General features: G+C 40.4%; 1 non-coding gene across 1 annotated transcript; it reads right to left on the bottom strand.

Moving 5' to 3' along the window:
- Window positions 1–410: 410 nt before the first annotated feature.
- TRNAY-GUA (transfer RNA tyrosine (anticodon GUA)) lies at window positions 411–499 on the bottom strand. Its single transcript is given in 2 exon segments — window positions 411–446; window positions 463–499. It is a non-coding gene; the product is annotated as a tRNA-Tyr (tRNA).
- Window positions 500–20608: the final 20109 nt, after the last annotated feature.

Here is a 20608-nt window from a genome sequence, read left to right as displayed (position 1 = left end):
TATATGCCTTCCGTGTCAAATTATCTACTTGGACTCCCCACCCAAGATCCCTAGTTAAATAAATGCCTAAATATTTGCCTTGACTGGTACATGGGATTCTTTCTCCAAAGAGGGTGTAAATTTCCTTTTCTGCATTCTTTTTATTTGAAAAATTTATATGCTTACTTACTTATATTAATGCCCATATTCGTAACCCAGTCACCAAGGCGGTCGATGTCATTTTGTAGTGTTACGTGGTTATTTACATGCTCCATCCGTCTGTATATAATGCAGTCATCGGAAAAGAGTCTTATTTGGGAATGTAAATTGTATGGTAGATCGTTTACGTAAATTAGTAAGAGTAATGGCCCTAGAGCACTGCCTTGTGGAACTCCTGCTAAAACGCTCGCCTCATTTGAAAATAAAAAATTTCCTTCGGGCCGGATTTGAACCAGCGACCTATGGATATCCGTATGTTTCCCTCTACAGTCCACCGCTCTACCAACTGAGCTACCGAAGGCTGTGTTTGTAGCGGATTCTCATAGCTAGGAACGATGACGAGAATTTACGAGGAAACGATGATAATAGGGTATATGTTAGTTAACCGCGTTTCGTATGCCAAGTGACACGTTTTCCTCTCAGTGAGTTGAGTTCTTATGAGAGTTATTGGCCTAACATAGAATGAACTCATTGTAATATATCGTTTTCTCAACTCACACGAGGGATATTTAAACACTCGTCTGTGGCTTCTTTGCTCCAAGATGAGGTAGGTGCGCTCATCTCCTTCCCTTCTCCGTCCATGGGCAACTTTCTGCCCCAGGAATATCCATGCATGATGTGTTATTTTTAACATACTCAGTTAGATGTCCTAAATTTAAAAAGCAGAAATTCATTCTTACTCGCGATTTCAAGTCCATAGATGACAAATACCTGGTATCCGATGCGGCTACCATTCCATGGCAGTCTATAGAATTCATCAACGACATAGATAAAAAAGTAGAACTATTTAATACGTTCTTAAATGATCTAGGAGACAAACATGCACCGTTTAGAAAAATCCGACTGTCCAAACCACGCTCCCCTTGGATAACAGATGAAATAAAATACTTGATGCGTAGGCGTGACGCAGTCTATAGCCTGTTTAAAAAACATAAAAACGAAAATGTATTCAATATCTACAAAAAACTGCGTAACAAAACTAAACAAGTCATTAGAAATTCCAAAATCAGATATGCCTTCCAAATATCTAAAGAGCCCCCGTCACATATTTGGAAAAGCTTGAAGTACCTTGGTGTTGGAAAAACTAAAAATCAACACTCCCTACCTGCTGACATTTCTCCAGACGACCTAAACCGTTTATTCACAACCCCACCGACGGAAATCGACTTTAATGCAAAAAATGAATACATATACAGTTTGCAAAATTCTGAACCAACTCCAGTTTCTGCTGGAAGCTCATTCAAAATTTCTCCCGTCACACAAATGGAAGTCCTCCAGGACCTCAAAAAAATCAAGTCCTCCTCAGATGGAGCTGACGGAATTTCAGCTATTCTCATACAAAAGTTACTTCCCATTGTACTTCCTGTTTTAACTCATATCTTTAATTGGTCTATTTTAACTGAAACATATCCCTCCCTCTGGAAACGTGCCCTCGTCCGTCCCATCCCCAAAAAATCCACACCCACTAACATTGCTGAATACAGACCAATCAGCATCTTGCCTCCTTTATCAAAAGCATTCGAGAGACTCATTCACGAACAAATTTCAAAGTTTCTGAATGAAAATAACTTACTTGATCCTCTACAATCTGGCTTTCGGTCCTCTCACAGCACAGCTACCGCTCTCCTTAAAATAACAGATGACATCCGACTATCCATGGATCGCAAAGAGGTGACAATAATGACTCTCCTAGACTTTACCAAAGCCTTCGACTCTATTGACAAAGATATTCTCTTAGCAAAACTTCAAAACCTGAATTTTTCTTCCTCGTCTTTACTGTGGATTCGCTCATACCTAAGTAACCGATTCCAAAGTGTCACTACACCTAATTCATCCTCTAACTGGCTTCAAATACACAGGGGTGTTCCACAAGGATCCATTCTTGGACCTTTGCTTTTTTCCCTGTATATAAACGATATTAGTAAATGCATTTTAAATTGCAATCATCACCTTTATGCCGATGATTTACAAATATATCACCATTCCCGCCTTCAAGACCTACCTACAATTATAAACGAAATTAATGCAGATCTGGCTGCTTTGTCACTATGGGGAATAAAAAATTTATTGAAAATAAACCCAATCAAAAGTCAGTCCATCATAATTGGATACCATAAAATACATTCTAAAATAAGTATTGATAAACTACCACCACTAAAATTGCAAGGATCTATCATACCATACCTAAGGACAGTAAATAATTTAGGCTTAACCATAAATGAAACATTATCTTGGACTGATCATGCAATTGCTATCTGCAGAAAAATTAACTCATCCCTGCATTCACTGAAAAGGTTAAAGCACATTGCTCCCCCCTCCTTAAAGATGCTTCTTGTGTCCACTCTTCTCATACCCCACTTTGATTACTGTGATGTAGTATACCAAGACCTTTCAGGCGAACTAAAAACCAAACTCCAGAAGACCCATAATTCCTGTGTGCGGTTCATATGTGATCTTAGGAAGTACGATCATATTTCCGACTCATTTAATAGAATATCCTGGTTAAAGCTAGAAGGCCGCAGGCATTTACATATTCTTTCACTTCTCTACGGAATACTTTCAAAGCACACCCCTAATTATCTATACAAAAACTTCCTCTTCATCAACTCAATCCACAACAGAAATACCAGGGGTAATAACAAACTTCTTGTCCCACACCATCGCACGGAAATCTATCACAAATCTTTTCATGTTACAGCATGCCGTCTGTGGAACTCTCTCCCAGATGACATAAAAAACTCTTCATCAACAACAACATTTAGAAGAGCACTTCACAAGTTCATTTTCCTCAGGTACTTAACTTAACCAGTATCCCTCCGTCATTCCACTCAGCTGTTATACAGATCACTGTGTCTACTTTGTTTTTTACCCTGCTTTTTGTTTTGTCATCTCAAGCGGTAGGAGTTTGCGTAATTATTTTTAGAAACATCACGCTTCTCATTACTCCGCATGTGTTGTCAATGTATTTAATTTCTCCATTTCAATTTCAGTAACTTAATAATATGTATACTCTGTAAAAATGATTGTTACAATGTACATGCATCTTTCCTCTAATTAATAGGGTTTTCGCAGGTTTTTCACACCCCCCTTCTCTTCGTGGGTGTTTTTCCTGCGTGGGTTTTTACTAGTTGAGCAATGCCACGCTCTCCCTAGCTTTTCCCACAAACCTCATTCTTTGCTCAGACTTTCCTCATTTTATTGTACTGTTGACTTCACTGTCATTTAATTTGAGTATATGTAGGTGTATTCTTAATTTATATATGTATATGTATGTATGTATGGGTGTGTATGTGCGTACTTATGTTTGTATTTATGTATGTGTATGAATGCATGTATGTATGTTTATGTGTGTATGTGTATGTGTGTGTGGATATGTATGTATATGTGTAGGTATGTGTATGAATATAGGTATGTATGTGTGTGTATGTGTATGTATGTGTATGTGTGTGTCTATATATATGTATATACTGTTTTCTTTTCGATGTGCAAATCTGTGTTAATGAATTGATGTCTGTCTATATGTATTTATGTGTACATATGACTGTATTTATAAGTTTAATGGCTAATATAATATGTATATGACGATGGGTTAAATGGAAGAAGGGACCATTTGGTCTCAATTTCGCCCAAATAAAGACCACTATCTATCTATCTATCTATCTATCCATGTTCGGATAACTTTATATTTGTTCCTTATCCATTGAATATATTTCATATAATTTACAACGTCTACAAGGATTGTGAGACAAGACGGATATGGTTCGGTTGGTGGGTGGCATAGGAGAGGGAGGGATTTTCGGGACTGGGAGTTTTTCGAGGGGTGTTTAAAGAGGGGTGGTGTGGGACGGCGTAATGGTCCCATTTTCCACGCCCACCTCCGCCTTCCCTCGCTCGCCGTCAATTTCTCCGGCACACACCCCCTCTGCTGGATTACCGTCTTAAAGGCCTTATATTCCGCGCGGGGCTACGGGAAACTGCAGTAGCAGTAGTTTTCTTCGGTAATTGGCTGAGATGGAGCGGGGTGGGGGGATGGGGAGAGGTAAGGGGGAAGAAGTGGATACGTGGGAGGAGAAAGAGAGAGAGAGTAAATGAGGGGGTGTAAGGGGAAGGAGGATAAGGTTTTTGAATGATCATTGCCGGCAACCGTTTTAATTTTGCGATGAATATATTTGAATTCATTCCGATGGGACGGAGTGCATGATCCATTTTCGTTCCTTATTAAAATCTCGGGGCGGGTGGGGGAATCCGAACGGTTGCGTGTAGGAGTAAGCATCTTTAAGTCAAATAGGACGAATAGAGACGAGGGGATCGCTCAGTATTGGTTACTTTATTTTTTCATCCCACCGGGACTTCCAAAAGATATCCGTAAGTTCTCGGGAAGGCTCGAAGAACACTAATTTGTGTCATTTACGTTCAATGATCTCATACTTGTTTTTTTGTGTTGGCAACGGGAAATTAAACGATTATCGTCGTTGGAGGATATGAAGGTTGTATATTCCCCTAACGAGCAGCACCTTTAAATGGAGGAGATTATGGTAGGCTATGCTAATCTAAGCTAATAGGTGGTTCATGAAGAATAATCATCTGAAGTAATTCCAACCAATTTTAATTGGCTATTTTATTTCCTCGAAAAGATTTTATTGTATGCTTGATTATTCTCGATCTACCTTCCATCAGTCCTGAATTTACTTTGACGCCTCAATAGCACTTATTTATGTTTTCTACTAAATGACGTAAAGTGTACAAGGATGGCATCATGAGTTTCTTTCCCAGCTCCCTTGTTTTGGAGAAAGACCCTCATTTTTAAACTGACTTTTATTTTTAAGTTTCATAAAATGTATTTAAGCACCTAATTACTTTTTAGCGATACGGTCTCTTTCATCGACACTTCATTTAGTAGGAAATAGAAGTATGGATCTTCTCAGTATATGAAAAACGAGTGGCGAACTCCACGTATTTTATTAATAAATAATGGAATTTACATGCATTTTAGTCAGACAGACTGCTCAGAGTCCTTGGTTTAGCTTCTATCATGATTATAATAATTAAAGTAAATCAGCCAGTTTTCGACCGAAGCCCGGCACCCATCATGCGTGACGGGTGCCCTATTATTAGGTGCCCCCCCTTGCGAATCTCAACGAATTCGTCAATTATATATTTCATTGAAGAACGCTTAATTTTCCATTTCAAGGTAAAAAACATGTACTGTCACGGCAATTATTACCAATGCGTTAAAGATGTACGTGAAATATGATCTATAGCGTACGTTGAGGCAAGTGGGTGTATTCATTCATATATTTTGAATTTTTGCTAATAGTTAATAAGTATTTCAGCTGCCCGAGGAAAAAGCGAATCTAATAAATTTTATTATTGTACAGCAATCGAGTAGGGAAAAGGGAGGAATCAAGGTCCCAGAATTTATTTTGAAGTTCCTCTTAACTTCATTCGCGTAACTCTCTGTCCACAATCACAGCTAGCTTTATGGCGAAATGAAAATTGCCTAAGGTTCCCGAAAATTCTTAAAGTTTACTAACAGTCGGATACTATTCTAAATGGACATCTGGAGAGCGCCGGGTGTTCATGGCAATTAGACTACATAATGTTCGGTCTCACGAGTCGAAGGGAATGTATGAAAAACTTCTCTAGATTGGCGGAGAAAGTAAAATACGAGGCATGTCGGAAATATATCCAACCTTTCAATTTTCCGAGAACGTAATGACGGTGCCACTGTGAACAGGTAAAAGGGACAGCTTAATGCGCATGCTTTGATTTTTTTCCGCCTCCACCCTTGTATGTGCCTTCATTGAACTGCTCTGTTGGTAAAACGATTACTAACAAAATACGGTGGTTATACATATATGAGATTTTCTATTGTCGGGGCCCCATCAAGCATATCATCTTTCATTCGTTCTTTGAGGACTATTAATTAAGGCCGGTCGGCTGCAATAAATCCCGTACAATGGAGAGGCATCAGGTGGCCGAAGTATTCAATGTAAAATCCAGCTCATTATGGAGAGAAATTTTTATATATTCAAAAGGTTACGAAACGTACTCGTCAATATGTGTATGCCTGTCATCATTGCGCATGCTTGTATACGCGTGTTACATTAATTTTGATAATGTATGCAAATCATTCTAATGTGAATTAATTATCGAAATGGACGTATCGTTAAATACGTGGGATTCAATATTATGTGTGGTGTATTCATATTCGCTTTGTGGAAATTATTCGAAGCATTTAAATCTCAATAAAGCACAACATGTAAAATTTATCTCTGAATGTTTATGGTGCTCTGGTTGTGAACTGACTCAGTGACACTGACACAATGTGGGGACACACTGAGGTAGTTTACAGGAAAGCTTGAGTATATTTTTCGGGAGTTGGTATCGGTATAGTTATCACCAGGAATAGTATTAGTACACTTGATAGTTGTGTGATACTAATGATATTGTTTCAGGTTGAGGTTTGTGAGAACCGTTCTTCTGTGGAGTTGCTATACGAGTCTCTAAGGGCGTACGATTTTATCGCGGAGCTGTTATGCTGATATTATTTGGCTCATGATTTAACATTTAACAAGTACAAAAATTGGCTGAGGGCACTTAAGTTTTGCACATATCTCGCTGTATAGAAATTCTAATATGGAATTGTTAACCCCCAAACTGGCTGTGACTCTAGGAAGAATTCCCCGTGAGTATATCGGCATTTTTACTCTTGTTCTATATGTATTTCGTTATTAGTCCTCAAACAAATTGGATTAAATTGCTCTTTGTCAATTCAAATCATTAGTGGGGATTTTTTCTGAGTTTACATGGGAGAATAAGAGAAAGAAAAATATGAAAGCTCTTGTCCTGTGTGATTAATTACTTTTTTACTAATTTCCCAAATTTTTTCTTCTTAGTCAATGTACTGCACACCCGGCCGAAGTATTTTTCTTATCACCAATTAGCGGTATCTCATCAATTAATTAGTCCCCCTGGGTTGGTTTACTTACTCTGATTGGAGGGAGAGCGAGGTCTCTTTCAATGTCGGTAAACACCTAAAACAATATCTATATCTATTAGCCCAAGTGACGTTTATTTTCCGTCTTCCAAAACCTCGACATTTGGCTTAAGATTCCTACGGTCAACAAACATGACCACAACATAGTCATATCTAGACCACATCTTTTAGACTTATATTTTTAATTTTAGTCTTTTTCGAGATGAGGCCAGGAAAAATTAATATGAAAAAATAATTTCCTTGAGTCGATAGAGAAAGAGTGGATGTGTAACGCCGAAAATAATTCTACCTTAATCAAGAAAAATATCAACTGATACTCGCGTTAAGATAGGGAGAGAGAAACGCAGTCCCAGATGCAGGAATGGCTGAGGGTGAACCTCTGAATACCAAGTGCCGCCCAAAGGAATATCCTTCGAGAGCGTGCCTCCTTTATAATAACGCCCTTGTTTCTCGCATCGCCCTCGGGGAAACGGCCGCTGGGAGCTGTTATACTTATCACCGCTACTCCGGAACGCCATCTGCAATTTTTTTCATCGCCGTGGACCACGGCTTTAGGGTACGAACCAAGCGGTTTTGGCGTGGGTGCGTTTAATTTCGGGGAAGTCGGAATCCGGCCATGGAAGAACGCCGTAAGGAAGCTCCAAACCGACGGAATAAGGGCATGATGATTTGGGATGGTGTAGCGAAGATGCGGATAAGAGGACGAAGAAGAAATGGGGTGTGTAAGGAGGGAGGAGAGGAGAATTAATGTAGAGGAAATAAAAAGAAATTGATCCAGACAAAATCAGCTATTATATTCTATATGTGTATATATATATATATACGTATTTAAATAAATATATATATATATATACGTATTTAAATATATATATGTAATATATATATATATATATATATATATATATATATATATATATATATGTAACACAGTAATCAACCGGAAGGTCGGTTTGGTAGGTGATGGTAGAGTTCACACATTACTAAGCCCGACGGCTAGTGAAATTCACACATCAGGTTAGGGGGGCCAGTTCCTTTCCCTGTGCCGGTTATGGTTTCCCAGGAAGATCTGGTACCCGGAAAATTACATAGCTTGGAGCTGCGGGTGCCTAGAGTGCCTTGGCCGGGAATCAAACCCGGGCCTCTCCGGTAAGCAGTCCTACGCTCTACCCCCTGGACTACCGCCAACCATATACTATATATACATACATATCTATATATATGTATATAGTCATTCCATGAAAATAGATATAAGGAAAAGGGATAGGAACACATATAAAGGACGATCTCAGTAGAGGTTGGGAAGGCGGAATCAGGAAAATCACAAGTGTTAAAATATATCCTAGACCGGGACTTGAACTCCGGATCTTGCCACTTACCGGGCGGATCCTCTGATCACTTGAGCTATCCAGGAAACGTATTTTACACAGTTTTATATATATATATATATATATATATATATATATATATATATATATATATATATAAGGTAATCTACCGGTTAAGATAGGTTTTATTCGATTGACACAACTGCCATATAAATATTTTTTGACTCCTAACAAAACCTAATCCAGCAGGCCCCTCTTCATCTCTGAGTATTTACTTCCTCCATTCATCCCGTCTAACATCCCTATGCTGTTCCTGCCCTTTCCTCGTATGCTTAACATTCTCCCCTCTATTACAGTCTTTAACATCCCACTGCCCATCTATATATGTATACATATATATATATATATATATATATATATATATATATATATATATATATATATATATATATATGCTTTCATAGACGTAACACGGAAGTGCCGAATAGTGTCTTTAGTCCGAATAGTCTTTGTGTCTCTATATTCTAAAAATCTACATCTGTGTTTATATATATATATATATATATATATGTGTGTATATATATATTCACATACATATATAGTACACCAAGCTAGCACTAGCGAAAAAAAACCTCAGAGAAAAACACTCAAATGAAACTCACGTATCCCGAATTTTTTGCGGCAAACCACCTTCCTTGAGGGAGAGAAGGAACTGTTTTTTTTCGCTAGTGCTTTTCTGATGTACATCATCATCCACAGCCGTGAGACTTTCATTCAAGGTTTATATTTATATATGTGTGTATACAGGTATATATACATACATACATACATGCATGCATACATACATAAATTCACATGGATATAATTATAAGGGTAAGGGGTAGAAAAATACATTAAAGACAAAAACAGAAATACCGGGGAAGGCGGAATCGAGCAGATTACAAGCGCAAAAAAGTTTTTGTACATGAAGTACATGCATGTATCGCATGCCTTGATCGCGTATGTGGGTTTTCACCATCAACCGCAGATGTTTGTGGTTATATTTGTTGTTATCTTATGCTTATAGTCCAATGTAAAATGTCCAAGTTTGACTGTTTTCGGATTGGTATTAAATGAATTCCGTTAGGATACATTTTTTGGCATTGTTGTATGCAACCGAAGTGCTTTTTCCAGGAAGCTGACCCGCCAAGTAATACGATTTTGGTTTAGCGAGTGTTCGAAGTGAATGGTTATTCAACCGCTTTGTCCGATCAATATCTGCTTGCAATTTTCTCATTTGGAGCTCTCTTGACATCAAATCAGCGTCTGGTAATTACTAATGATTATTTCAGTATCCTCAGGGCCCATCTTCGTAGGCAATACACATTGCCAAGTTGAGAGCGGAATTTTTTCGAATGTTAAAAAGAGAATTAAGAACTAGCCTCAAGCGTTATATTTTCCCACTATACTCGTGCATGTATTTTTATTCATTTATAAATGTCTATAAATGCTTGATTTACAAAATGCGTTTCCGCCTCTGAAAACTAATTTTTCCAAGATGCTTTCACAATGATTAAAAGAACCAGTCGCACCACTTTTTATCGAAAAAAAGCAGTTAAATTTTTGCCAATATGGGTTCGTTCGATTAACCGAAAACGTAAATGCGGTTTCATTGCTTATTCCTTGATTGAACGAAAATATCGGCACCATGAGATCAACCGGCTAATGAGAGAGCCGTTTCGATTCACGGACCCTAGTTTTGGGTGCTCCAGGTATTAATGAAGCTCCGAATTCTCGAACCTAGATGAACGAAGGTTTTTTTGCAAAATGTGAGGGAAAAATTTCACTTCGGGTTCAATTCGAACTTAAGGAAGCTTTTCAGGGAGCCAATAATTGTACAATTATGTTCGATAAAAACATTGCGGTGAGTTAGGAATACCCAAGAATGAAAGCGAGTCGCGGTCAAGCTATCAAAAACCCCCCCGGATGGAAAAAAAGACGCACAGTGGAGTTAACGGCATAAATACAACGGACAGGGAAGCAAGGGGTGCGGGGATAGAAGGAGATGCACATAGGGTACAGATGGAATGGAGGGTAAGAAAATTGAAGCGGGAGAGGAGTTGGGGAACGGAAAGAAGTGTTGCGTGAGACGACCTCAGGGGTGGTGGTGCCGAAGTCGGGAGATGGGGCAAAGGAGAAGAGAAGAAAAGATTGAACTTTTCCGAGGAGGCAGTAAAGAGGGAATGGCCATGAATAGGATAGGGATGAAATGAGGGTGGAGAGAAGGAGGAAGCAAAAGAGAGGAAGGCGGTGGTGGGAGGAAGGGAGAGGCGAGGAAGCGAGGTTTTCAGTGTGCGCGGGGTTGATTCGGGGAGTTTTTCGGCTGCACGTGGGGGGGAAATCACGCACGTAAAGAACTCCACAAGATCTCACTCACGGTAGTAAGAAGAAGTCGAGTTTACTATTGAATCAAAAATGAGCGACCATCGGAAGTATTCATTTGAGACAATTCCTACGCATTAAAGTTACATGCATAGTGAATAATGGATGGAAAATTGTGAAAAATAACCGATATTTTTGCAACGTTGCATCGTTACTGGCAACTGCCCATTGTTATAGATAGCTTAGTTGTACAGTATACCATGTTGTATCATGTGCAAATTCTTTTAGTCCATGCTATGATTGGTATTTAAAGATTTAAGATATGCACTTCAGTGTGAGCATTTGTTTATTAAAGTTTAAATATGTAAAATTGAAATTTGTCCATATTTTTCTTACCGTAATTAATCCTCTACTAGCGTTCATTCGGTTATTTTAAGGAAAGATATCACCATGAACTAGTTTACCGATGAACATACATCCTGGTCTTTGTAATGAATTTTGAGTGTGTTTAAAAAGCTTTTTGTAAATCCTAATGATAACACCATTAAGAACTAAGTGGACATTCGGTTTTTTCACCTATTAGCATAACTATGTTTCGCAAAAACGGCCGCTGGGACTCGTCGAAAAGGATTATATCATAAAAAACTATAAATCAAATTTTCTCATTTGTGGCTATGCGATTTTTACTCTGATTTTTTACTGTAATTGGACTACGTCAATTTCTCTCACTTGCTTCTCAAAAGTAAAGAAAATATTTCCCCGTTATATGCAACTAAGCTATATTTGGTGAAATGAAATTATTGACTGTAATTCCACACTTTTTAAGCGATATGCCAAGGAAAATTTTCCGAGTTTAATGCCGCACATTGGTAACCCTTCATCGATGACCTCACTTAGATTATTTTAGTGCCACAGCGAGAACTGTAGCGGAAAGATTTAGTGAATGAGACGCCACGGCAAAACTGACGGGAATATCTTAGCTCTATTTATGTAATATTCACAATAGCGTAGTATAAAGCACTGTTTTTAAAAATTACATTTAAAATATTACCGGCCTTCCGGACGTACTTGGGAGCCTGTCTGCCATTGTTATTCTTTTAGGCAATGTCGTGGCTTGTCAGCCGGTATCTCATGGGTAAAACCAAATGAGTTAACGTGACGCCAATTCCCAAGGCGGGAATCAAACCCGGGCCGTTGGGTTAAAATCGCAAGGTTATTTAATGGGTCATGCTAACAATCAGGTTTATAAATGATGGGCCGGGATTCTCTCGAAATATGCTAAGCTAATTGGAATTTCGTAGAATCAATGCTGTCGACAAACGAGTGTGAACGTTATCCCTTCTTTGGATACGTTTCAAATTTGAGGCACTTATTCAATCGTGGAATTATCGATGTACGAGGAAAGTTTCAGGGTAGAATGACTGATTTCTATAGTAGTATCCCTCACTTCGCCTTTCATTGTCACTGTTGATTCTTGTTTTAATTTCACATCAATAACCAAAGGAAGATATTCCATTTTTAATCCACCTTTTATAGTTGTAGTGTTCAGATGTCATCTGTCAGGGTTGCAATTTTTCCCGGGTTTCAAGGCGTTTCTCAAATGTCTTGGATATCGTCGGTGGATTCGGTCGGCTGAGACATTTTATTATGATAGGACTCATGCAACTACATGTCGGTTGCGTGACCTATGGTGTGCGACCTATACTGCTGTCTCTCTACACAGATTATTACTTTCACTGAAATGCGTTTAGAAAGCCCCGAAAAGTTAATCGTCAATCTTTGCGTTATGATTGAGATATCCTTACCGTAGTTTTCGTTCGTAACTAATAATTAGGTGCTTGAATGATAGTAATGGCTCACTCAACTTGAATGATTAATTGAATTGAAATTGATATCGAGATGATTTTAATGCTTCACGTAGATATTTAAAATTGATAATTTTTACTTTGCCATGCTGAATGAATGATAATAAACTTTGATTTTTATGGCTTTGGACGCCAAAATGTAACAAACAAAAGTAATGGTTTCAACTACAAACTGTAATTTTCGAGGTGAATCATTTCTACGACTCAGGTTGTTTTAAAGTGCCAGATTTTCTACGGAAAAAATAATTTCACCCATCACCTCAATCCTTGATCATCTTTTTCTTAAACGGCGATATACCTCCACGGAGTATAAATATACTCCTCCTTATTAATATATGGTTAATGGGTAATGGATGGTATTATTTACCTTAAAAAACTCGTAACTATGCTCGCCGTAATCCAATCCAGCAGCAGCAAATGAATAAATCCGGTGGTAATAGTTGGATAGTTAAACACCAGTCGATGTAACAATTTATATCATATCTCGCCGTACCCAGTTCAGTACCCGTGCAGCTCAGGAATACATCTCACCATCCAAATTTGGCGAATATTCGTAAAATCTCTGCTACATAATGGACGGACATCTCGTTTCAAGGGTTTGTCAAGGACACTTTGTGATTTTCCCCGAATAGAGCAACATTTGGGGATGAAGTGGATAGACCATCTCTCTTGGTCGTTGGATGGAGGCGTCGGAAGGATTGCATCGGAGTTGACGGAGGAAGGAAGAGAGCTGTGGCATTGCCTCCGTGGAAGAGGCGCGACGTACGACGTGCTCATCCCTCCTTATCAGCGTTTCCCCAAAGGTAGGCGTCTTTCGTGGCCCAAACCCTATGGCCTGTCTCTAGGAGCGGAGTGACGAGACCAGACCTAGGAGGGAGAGGAAGGAGGAGGACGAACGAAAAGAGATGAGGAGATTGGGAAAAGGGCGGGAGGATAGGGAGAAGGCAGGGAGGGAGGGAGCAGGTAATATTAGTCTTTGAATGGGAGAGGTGAGGAGGGCGTGGACGGTGGAGGGTAGAGAGAGAGGGAGAGGTGGGGGAGGAAGGAGAGCGGACGAGGGCGCAGTTAAGGATCGGAACGAGACGGGTAATGGCGAGAGGGTCGGGAGACGGGGGAGGGAACGGCCCGGCTCGGGGTTTCGGGAGGGATGAATGAATGGAAGGAGAGACGAAAGCCGAGTTCGGAGATTGAAGGGAGGAGGCGAAAAGAGGGGAAGGGAGGAGGTGGTTGAGGAGTGAAAAAATAAGCGAGAAAAAATATCACTGGGCGTTGGTTAGATAGCAAGAAAATAAAGGAAGCTTGAATGGGTAAAGGGTGCGGGTGTAGGGAGTCGGCGAAGGAAGTGATCTTATGGGAAGAAGAGGAGCCAAGGGGGAATGCTTTAGCCGGGAGACGTGGAATGGGAAAGGCAGACGTCGAGGATGAGAGAGGCAACGGGTAAGAGACGGGGACAGGTGAAAGAAGTGAGGAAATGGTACCGGGCTGCGAAATGAGTCAGGCTCGCGCTGAAATGAAGTGGGTTTATACAACCAGTCCTGTACTCTCGCTTCGAAATTAAGTTCTGGAGCACTTACAGTGATTGCGGAGGTGATTTCGACTATTGTAAATTACGAGCGATTGTATCGAGTCGACTGCACCTGCTGCGAACAATTTTTCGGAAAAGGGGCACCTTTTTAGCAGTCGGCGATGTGTTCTCGTAGAATGCTTTGGTTTTTTGTTTGTGTGAGCAACTTAAGTATATTAGTATGAAGTAAAACATTTTATCCTTTGTGATCTCCAGAAACGGGTCCCATGAAAAAATTAAAACGCAATATCTAGTATACAATTACCAGTAATTGCAGCCGGGAGAAAATGTATTAAACGAATGCTTGGAAGAAAAATAGCGCAGGGTTAGCTGGTTAAAATTGGAGGATCGTTATTGGTTCTGGAGACAAAACAAGGTCTATCATAAGTTGGAGGCTAAATCAAATTTGAATACAAAGTTTTTTGAAATTAGTAATTAATAAGGCTAACCGGTTCAAAATCCAATGTGTAATTGGCGTTCAAATATTCAAGTAATATCGTAAAAAATAATCCTAAGAAATGAATATGCCTCCGAGGATTCTATCTCTTAATACGACTTGACTATGATTACACTAGGGTAATTTTATTACAAATTTATGAATTGCAAGGAAACAACTCTAAAATATGGCAAAATAATCTATTTGTATTAGTAATAGGCCTTTTTGCATCCTCCGTAATATCTCTTACATTACTTTCCAGATAAATGGAAGTGGAATGCACTAAAATTTAAGCGGAATTAACATGTCTATGAGAGAACATATTTTGTTTTAATTACTGCTGCTCGTAAAATAATTTATTGCAGGTTATATCAATATTGATCTAAATTAGGAAAGGTTTCTTGAGAGGATTTTCAAGTCTAATGGATATTTTCAAAGTTAGACTGTTACTTTCACAAAATATTTGCTTTAAAAGGAGCCAGTTACGTACCATGTCGTTCGTATCAGACTGCGAGATCAGTCAGTGTTCGTATCTTTTGCATAATAATGCATATGTAGAACATTTAATGGCGGCAATACGGTAAGTGTGAATATTGGTTTAATTTGACCCATAAAAAAACCATATACACAGCAATTAACCCGAAGGTCGGTTTGATAGGTGATGGTAGAGTTCACCCAGTACCAAGCCCGACGGCGTGTGAAACTCACACGTCAGGGTAGGGGGGCCGGTGTCTTTATCCTTTGTCGTTTATGGTTTCCGAGGAAGGTCTGGTACCCGAATAGTCACATAGGTTGGGTGGAGCTGCAGGGGCTCAGAGAGCTTTGCCCGGGAATCGAACCCGGGCCCTCTGGTCAGTAGTCCCACGCTCTACCCCAGGAATACCGTTACCCACATAATTTGATCATATAATTAAAAATTTTCCCCATTTATTTTGAATCTGGGTAGTAAAAATAAATGATATATGGGATCTGAGAAGGATTATTTTTTTTGGGGTCAGGTGGAGGGAGGAATGAAGGTGACCTGTTGGGGGGGGGGGAGAAGGAGCTAAGTGAGTGCGGACAATGTCGCCTCTTCGAAAAATAAAGGCAGAGTGCGTGCTCATCACAAGAAAACCGGACTCCTCCTGAGAAGAATTCTTCAGGAGAGTGCCCCTTTAAAACGGAAGATACAAGAGGGACGAAAGGCCCCAAGGGGAAGATGGACTTTGGAATTGGACGCCACCGCTAATTTTATGTATACATCCAAAAACGAAACGCTGAGAAAACATAACTGTTGAAAATACGAAGAACAAATTGGTCTTAACAATCCGTGTAAAAATACCGAGTTTTGCCGAAGGTATCATTTGATGGAAGTGTACTTTTTCACACTGGTATCAATTACTTTTCATTTCATCCGGGGTTTAGTTTAAAGATAAAGGCAACAGTTTGAAAATATTCGGAGCGAGAAAGCCAAAGTTAAATTTCCTCGTTTACAAGGAAAACCATAAATTAAATTAAATTGTTTCCTCGTAAAATTGAAGTTCACTCACGGATAGGAATGTATAAATTAATTGAGAATTGGTGCAATCTATTTAATGTGGATGTTCATTTGAGTTGGGTCTGATTTAAAAAAGAAAAAATCAAAATATCCTAAAATTAGGCGTAATATATGCTCAAGATTCTTTGCCCCGGCGATCTCTGTATCCTATTATGTGAAGCATTGGTTCATAACTATTGTTTTTAAATTTTGATTCCTGGTGAATCGGCGTTGAATAAAAAAATATTTTGTCCATTTCTGATGAGGATTTTCGTTTCCCATGAAGTTCAAGCTGTCTCCTTTTAGACTCATTTTCTTAACCTCCCCTTCCCATTATTTTTGATCGTTGGAAGGTCCTTCTTTATGGTTTCCAAAATAGTTTTTTATATTCAATATCATGATGTATAATGTAATAATCATATTGTGGCACTATGTTACAGCTAAACAGAGAACGAAAAGGTAGTCGTTTAGCCGCTAGCAATATCTATTGCTGAAATGTATCCATGACTGCGTCAAATCTAGCGTCCTAAGCTATGTAATGTAACACCTCCACCCTGAAATTTCCCGTTGCTCTTACCGATTGAATTCTTTTGCGTATTTTTGATGCACAATATTTCGCAGCTGCTATCAATCGCGGCGTGATCCCATTGTTGTCAAATGTAATGTTGACGTTTCTCGCTGTTCTGCCTAAGTGTCGGATATTTTTGGATATAAGTGAAAGTAATCCTGGCCGGAGTGTAATTCGATAGCTGGTGCGTAAATTCAGAGGAGACTCAGAAAGAGGAGGAGATGAAAGAGAGAGAGGGGTGAGAGTGGATAACGCGGGCGGATGACTCCAGCAATGAAGGAAGGGGTGTAAGTGGGGTTGAGGGGATAGTGGAAAGGATACCGGAAGAAATTAGTGCCTTTCTGGAGGGTTAGAATGAATGGATAGGGAGTCTGAAAAAATGTTAAAGTGGTAGATGGAGGGAGAGAGAGAGAGAGATGGCAATAAATGGAGGTAGGGAGGGAGAGAAGCATGATAAGGCGGAGGAGGACAAGGGGGAGCGAAATATAAGGGCGCAAAGGGATAAAGTAGTTTCTCCGGGGGAGGAGGGAATATGAAAAGGGCACGGGGGGGGGCGCTGGCGGCGAGTGAGGTTCTGGGACGAGGGTTGGGGTAGGTGCGTCGCGTATGCGTGGGGGGGTTGGTTGGTGCGGAGACGGGGGCGAAGACTCCTCCTCCGGTGAGATGGCGCCCTCCCCCTCCCGACCTCTCCGCCCCCCCCCAATACGACTCCCTCGCTTTCTGCCCCCCCATGTCCGCCCACCGCCACCTTCCCCCCTCCCACTCGCAAGACGCCCTCCTGCCAAGTTGAAATTGGGAAGCGTTTGGAAACGTTAGATACAAACTCTTGAAGGCGGTGGCTCCGGGTGCGATTGCAGGCAATTGAATATAATGAAATTTTCGGAGGAACGGGTAAATGTTTCCGTGGAAATAGCTCCTCCCTCCACTCCCCTCCCCCGTCGCCATCATCCCTCCCTCGCTCAGCCTCCTCCTCGTGTCGGAAAGGTCTTCCCCCATTGGTCAGGGACGCCAGGGGCCGCTTTATTGCGAGCGATTCGCTTCTCAAAATATAATTGGTTGCCCCTCCGCCCCTGCTCTCAAAGTGCCTACCTCTCTCCCTCCCCCCGCGTTAACAATTTAAAGTGATATTTTGCGCCCGAGGGAAGAGGTCGCTTTTTCGCGCTCTTTTCTCGCCAAATGAACTTCGTCGTGCCGATTAAAACCTTGGCGTAGAGGAGAGGGTGGGAGGCGGCGAAGGGGGGACCTGCATCGTGAGCGACAGGGTCCCTACGGGGGAGAAGAGGGGGAGTACCGAGTCGACCTTTCACTCCTTTATTGAAAATGGTCGACCGGAAAGGTGTAATTGCTCCAATTGCATGTTCACGGCGAACAGCGGGAGGGACCGATACGAATTCTTCGTAAGTTAGCTACTAGCCAAGAAATTAACCATGGTCACGCCTCAAATTTACCCGCTCTCCTAAATCGAATGAGGTGATTCTGATAAAATAGCTGTATAAAGGATAAATATGTACGAATTGAAGTGCAGCTGGTAAAACTCGAAGAGACTGTAGATAGCAACTTAGGTGAGTAAGTACAGGGTGTGGCAACATAACTTACTTTTTTGAAATCTTTTTGCGTTTAAACAAATGAGGTTATGTTACCGCACCGTTGTTTCATTGTTTCATTCCTTCCGATATATTTTTACATATACTCAGAATAGTAATGTATATTTTCAAACTATTCTGTCGAGTTAAAAAATTACCCACCATTAGTTATGAGAGAGTGAGTGTAAAATTATGGTGAGCCAACATTCAAAGTCATTTGCACCGAATTTTCTGTTGTTACATTCTTCAAAAGGAAGGCACTCGCAATGGAATAAATATGTTGGTATTTCTTTTCCTTCACTGTTAGTTTGGTGGACCGACAGCAGTCCAAATGCCATCACTCTGCTGCCAAAAAAAAACAAAGAAAACGTGATGTGAACCCCTTAAGAAATAAACTTCGCTTACTTATATCTCATTCTTGTGATTGTTGTAAGATGAAATGTATTACAAAATATGTTATGGCCATGTATTCGGTCCAAAGCACCGTCCTTTATATCCTTTAACTTTCATAGACATCCATGTTTTGCAATTTCCCCCTGAATACTGTTGCTGGGGTCTCTTTTATCAGGGAGATACTGAAAGATTTTTACAAAATGCATAGTATTTGATCTGGGGAAAAATGTCCCCTCGATAGTGTCGGCGTCTAAGCATTTATCTCATTCTGTCAAACGCTTGGGACCAAAGACCCTCTGCCCCCCTCCAATAGATAGCTGGGTGAGGGAATTGGGGACACATGTTCTCCACTGTCCAATGCATCTGCACGCTACACTCAATCGCCGTATAAGGTTATTGATGACTAAATGAAAGAGATGAGGATGGAGTAAATGTGAGACACTATTTTCAAAGTCAATTAAATTTGATGATCAGTGACGTTACGGGGCGGGATAGTCAGAGCAATGATACTGGAAAGTGCGCTCTTTGGTCTTCCAGGATATTTAAGGTTCAGATGTATGGTCCACATTCAGTTTTTATACCATCATGGGGCAATTAAATTGATTGGTTTTCACGTGTGGTGGCTGAAATACGTAATGTAAATAGGATTTTTAATATTCATTCAAATGATATTATTTTTGGGGAATTTTTATTTGAACTCCCGGAGTCCCAATGGTCTTAGTGGAAGTGAAGGTGAGGATGAAGGAAGGTTGTACCTTCACGAATCGTGACAGTTGTAGAGCCCCTGCAGAAAGGGGGGAGGGAAGGAGAGGAGAGTGGTTGCAGAGGAGGAAGGAGGGGGATGATGAAGGGCGGGGGTGCGGGGAGTCTCGTGGAGAAGGTGGGAGAGGGGCACAGTGAAGAAATGGGGAGTTGAGGGGGGGAGCGGGGAGGATGGAGCGGGGGCGAGGGGGACCGTCGGAGGAGGGGCGGGGAGGCCATTTGGGGAGGCGAGGATTCTCCCTCTTGCCGCTCGAGAGGAGGGAGAGGGGTCACCTCCGTATAAGTGAATGGAAAGCGCTGGGACGAAATCAGTAACGGAGGACAGGAGAAGAGAGGTGAGAATGGTTGAAAGGAATGGAGGAAAAGGACGATAGAAGAGACGCGGTATGCCATTGAAAAGAAGGATTTAAGGAATTAGGAGGCAAAAACAGTGCGAGGTGCGCGCTTTTTTCGGTCGCGATTTTGAAATTCAGTTCCATTCGTTGAAGGCGCCACTTCACAAATTGTAATACTAAGCACTAGATGAGTATTTCTCCGTTGCGTCCAAAGTCTTTCCGTGATCAGTGTTAAATGCTTGGATGGATGAAGAAGAAAGTTTGAAAATATGTTGATGGTTTTAATGTAAACCTTGTGTTTAGATTAAAAAATATCTAGATATTTTGAGAATTTGTTTTTGGGAGAAATTGAGGCTTTAGGCACGCTTTTATCCCCTGACTGAGTAATAATTGGTGTAAAATGCCTGGGATGTAGTTATAGCGTATATTTTGACTTTGTGCGCTTTTTAAAATCCAGTGAATGATGATCAATATTGTGAATCGCTCACTTCAAGACACTTTGATGCGTTCACTAATTCCAAAAAAGACCTGAAGGGTAATCAAATCAAATGTTGTATTCAAAGAAGCTGAATTGAATAGAAATAATTACCATCGAATATGATTTGAACATCCATTTCGCTGTATTCGCGGTAGAAATTCATGCGTAGGTAACAAAATTTGTCTCTTGAGTTTAGAACCAGACGGTCGTCCGATGCGGCATGA

This window comes from Hetaerina americana, unplaced genomic scaffold (genome assembly GCF_022747635.1).
Source record: "Hetaerina americana unplaced genomic scaffold, ioHetAmer1.1.p SCAF_3, whole genome shotgun sequence".
Classification (NCBI taxonomy): domain Eukaryota; kingdom Metazoa; phylum Arthropoda; class Insecta; order Odonata; family Calopterygidae; genus Hetaerina; species Hetaerina americana.
This window is presented reverse-complemented; position numbering and strand designations above follow the sequence as displayed.